The sequence below is a fragment of the Batrachochytrium dendrobatidis genome, assembly GCF_000203795.2.
Source record: "Batrachochytrium dendrobatidis JAM81 unplaced genomic scaffold BATDEscaffold_8, whole genome shotgun sequence".
Classification (NCBI taxonomy): Eukaryota; Fungi; Chytridiomycota; class Chytridiomycetes; order Rhizophydiales; genus Batrachochytrium; species Batrachochytrium dendrobatidis.
This window is the reverse complement of record NW_006281106.1, coordinates 1,939-6,352: the sequence shown is the minus strand read 5'-3', so window position 1 is coordinate 6,352 and position 4,414 is coordinate 1,939.

Below are 4,414 nucleotides of genomic sequence, written 5' to 3'. Positions count from 1 at the left end.
TTGGATGCAACTGGAACACACTCAACACGAATTATTGCACTGTAGTTTGGACTGTATACACATCATATATTCATGTTACAATGGCCGATACATTCATTTGATTACAATACATATCGATGACTGGCATATCCACTAACGATTGATTGTGTAATGTATGAATATCAAATGCATTGTATAGTTTAATTGACGAGTGTATTTGACGAGTATTTAAACTAGTATTTAGACTGTTATTCTGACGATTGTTTGACGATTGTTTAATCCACATATTGACCAGTTGTCTGACTAGTATTTAGACTGTTATTTTGACGAGTATTTGACGAGTATTTTAACTAGTATTTGACCTGCATTCTGACCAGTTGTTTGACTAGTTTAGCCTGCATTTCAACCTGCATTCTGACCAGTTGTTTGACGATTGTCCAGACCTGCATTCTGACCAGTTGTTTGACTGTTATTCTGACTTGTATTTGATCATATTTGACGAGTATTTTGACTAGTATTTGACCAGTGTTTGACGAGTGTATTTGACGAGTATTTGACCTGCATTTCAACCTGTTGTTTGATTAGTTTAGCCTGCATTCTGACCAGTATTCTGACGATTGTTTGACGATTGTCCAAACCTGCATTTGACTAGTTGTTTGACTGTTGTTGGACCTGCATTTGACCAATTGTTTGTAAAAAACTACAGTCGTTCATACTCGAATACATGGTCAATGGCTCAACCAATACTACAGTCACACATACTACAGCTTGATGACAATGACAGTAACACTGTTACGACGACTGTTTCAAGTTTGTGCAAAACTACAGCCAACAAAAATAGGGATTCGGACAAAACTGCATTGACTGGTGTGTGTCGAGTATGTCGATTCAACCAACACATGGCAATACTACTGCGTCTCTGGTTATACAACAGCATACACATGGCCATGTATGACAACTGTCAAACTGCATGCAACAATCGAGTGTTCAAGTGTTGGGTAAAGTCGAATAACGACCAGAATTACACGATTTAATAAACTCGATTGTACACTGTCAGGCTACAAACCTTGATCGTTTTTACAGTTATTGATAGTTATTGATGGTCATTGACAGTTATTGATAGTCACTAGTAGTTATTGATAGTCATTGATAGTCACTGTCCAACAACACAGTCACAATAATATATTTACGACTATAATCATGCCTGATTTGGAGCGTTTTGTTGGCATATATTATGGTCTATTACACAACCAATACATGATATCATGCCAGTTTGATGCCATGACAATACATGTATATACTTGATATTGTATCATGTCCAGTTTCAATACAATCCATGCATGTTTGTTGGCACAACACTGTAATATATGATGGTTTTCTTGACGACATGCTGGGACAGTATGAGCTAGTCGATAATATGTTAATAACTTGGTCAGTAGTGGTCGTACAGTGTCAATGCCAACTGATATCGAATCAGAACGATATACTACATGTATTTTTGACGCATTTGCATACAAGATAAATTGTTGATTGACTGATAGACACGATACTAGATTAAAATAACAAGTAGAGCTCGTCGTTTCAAACCAATTGCAAACTAAAAACTTTAATATCGAGTATGACCACAAAAGTCGACCAAATGACTTGGTATGCACCACATATATGTAATTATGTGTTGCGGATCGAATTATGATGTCACTGACGCACTATGGTCAATATCTGACATGGAATGGGCCGACCAAAGTCCGAAAATGACGTTTTGGCGTGTTTGATGTCGTATATCGTCGTCAATAGTGACACTAGTTGCATGAAACTGCTACAGTATATGCACATGGCATTGGTATGTACAATGCATGCATGTGTTGACATGCGATACATGCAAAAAATACAACTTGCACATAGCACGAATATTTGACATGAAACTGGAAATGCGTGTATCTCGATGAATAATGACACTACATGCATGCGATTGATACTGGACATGTATGTATATACATACTATATATTGGACATGCATCATGGCATGTTGTCAACTAAACTAACAACATGTTATAGTCACGACTGTCGACCGAATTGGACACGTCGGTATACACTCAAAACACGACTTATTGCGCTGTGGTTTGGACTGTATACATATCATGTATATATATTACAATGGTCAATATATCAATACGATAGCATCAATATTGACAAAGTTGGATATATTGTCCGAATATCAGACATGGTATCCTGTCCGAATGTCCGGATAATATCAGACACGAGTGGTTAGTATGACGTTTGGAGTGTCCGAATGCGGATATATTAATGCAGCGGTCAATTATGGTGATGATCAGCATACGTATGCATTGGATTACGGCTCAATTGCCGGGTTTTTTTTGTACGAATATTGGGTGGTGATGGGTTTTTTTTGTACGAATATTGGGTGGTGATGCAAATGCAGCCATATGCCTATACAGTACTGCATTGGTTGACTCGATGACATGTATATACACATTACAATATGGTAACAATACAGAGTTACAATGGCTGTTGTATAGGGTCAAAATAAACGGTTGAATAGTATTGAAATACGACACAAAATCATGCAAAAAAACAACGCATTGTGGGGTAATGATACACTCATGACACACTCATGATACACTGTATGATGGTGGTCGGATCACTGTGATATTGGACAGTAACATGCATACATGTTGTATACACAACCAGTTGAAATATGGATACAATCCGAGTGTTACTGATGGGACTACAAATGATTGCAATAAAATTGTAATGATCAAGCGTAATTGAACATGTACAAAACGCACGTCCCACACATGGACAACACACTGCAATTCAATGGCACAGTACATGATGACGATGCAAGCGATATGTAAGTATATGTATATGGATATGGAGGTACGATGATTGCGGATACAATGGTGTACAGATCAACAGTGAATGGAGCACAAACAACAATGGAGCATGGACATTATAATGCGTACAAAAAGATGATCACTACAGCAACACACACTAGATACAGTTTTGATGACAGGATGGTAATACAGCAATCAAACCGGCAGTATGCGATACAGTATAACGTATAGCATTGTATAAAGTGATGATGAATGGCCATTGATTGATATTGGTGACGAATACAGACTGGAATGTATGGTCATGGCACGACGATAATTGACATGTAAAACGGCCAAGTAATATTGAATTGCCGAGACGTTACCAAAGCAATGTTTTTCAACAAACCATTTGGCATAATCAGAAAAATAACGAGACTTAAACAGGGTCATTTATTCAGTGTGGAAGGATCCAAGAACCGGATATCTGTGAGAGCACAACCCGATGAAATAACTCGGCGGGCAGAACAGATCGGTGCAGCACACATTGATAGGCTTTTGATAGCTAGCCAATTGTAATTATCACTTGGAACGTCCCCGCCGTATTTGTTGATATGGAGGGAGCAGCGTTTGTCGGAGCAATCCGTCGGGTAATTATTAATTGGTGCTCATTGATGGGTTAGCACTATGTGGTTTTTGGTTTCCACCCCGAAGCTATGCACAATGGTAGATTTGGGTGACTCGGATATACAATAATGGCTAAATTATAGTGATGATAATGGCACTACTGACAGCGATGACAGTATTCGGCACGACCATATCTGTTACTATAATGCTTTTTGATATGAATCAGCAGTTTTTTGAACGGCATATTGGGCCCGACAGGGTGATTTGATGACCTACACAACCGAGATTAGCACGGAATGCGTGAAGCAAAACCGAATTGATTAGGAAGTGTACAGAACCAGATGAACCAATGGCTTGAAAAAGCAAATGTTGATGTTTAGGATGTGATGTGGTTGCAATATTTGGATTTTTGATTTGGGATTTGATTTTTGGGTTTTCGAATCCGGATTTGGATTTCCAGATTTTTTGATCTTGATTTGGATATGCAATTACTACAATGTGGATACCGTGAATGTGTATTGAACAGTTGGACAAGATGGATTGGGACAACTAGCGAGGTTTAAATCTTAGTAGTACCAATTATTATATATGGAGTAATGATTTGACTGGGCCAATTTGGATTTGGATTAGATTTGTGGATTTTGAATTTCCGGATTTTCGGATTCGGATTCATAATTTTAAATTGAATTTGATTTGGATTTGGATTGTATTTGGATTGGGTTTAAATTTGATTCTAATTGTGAGGATCACAGCCATGAGGACCTTAGATTAATTACCTTGCGGTTACACAACACCCTAAGGACTGATATTAACCTCCTTATGACCGATCGAATCCCTAAGGACTCATGTTGACCGCCGTAGGGACACGCAACTCCATAAGAACCTGTGTGATTCCTCCACGGCTGTACTCTTGTTGAGGTCTATAAATAGACCATACTTGTCATGTATGTTTACCTCAGTTTTATCAATAAAGTTCC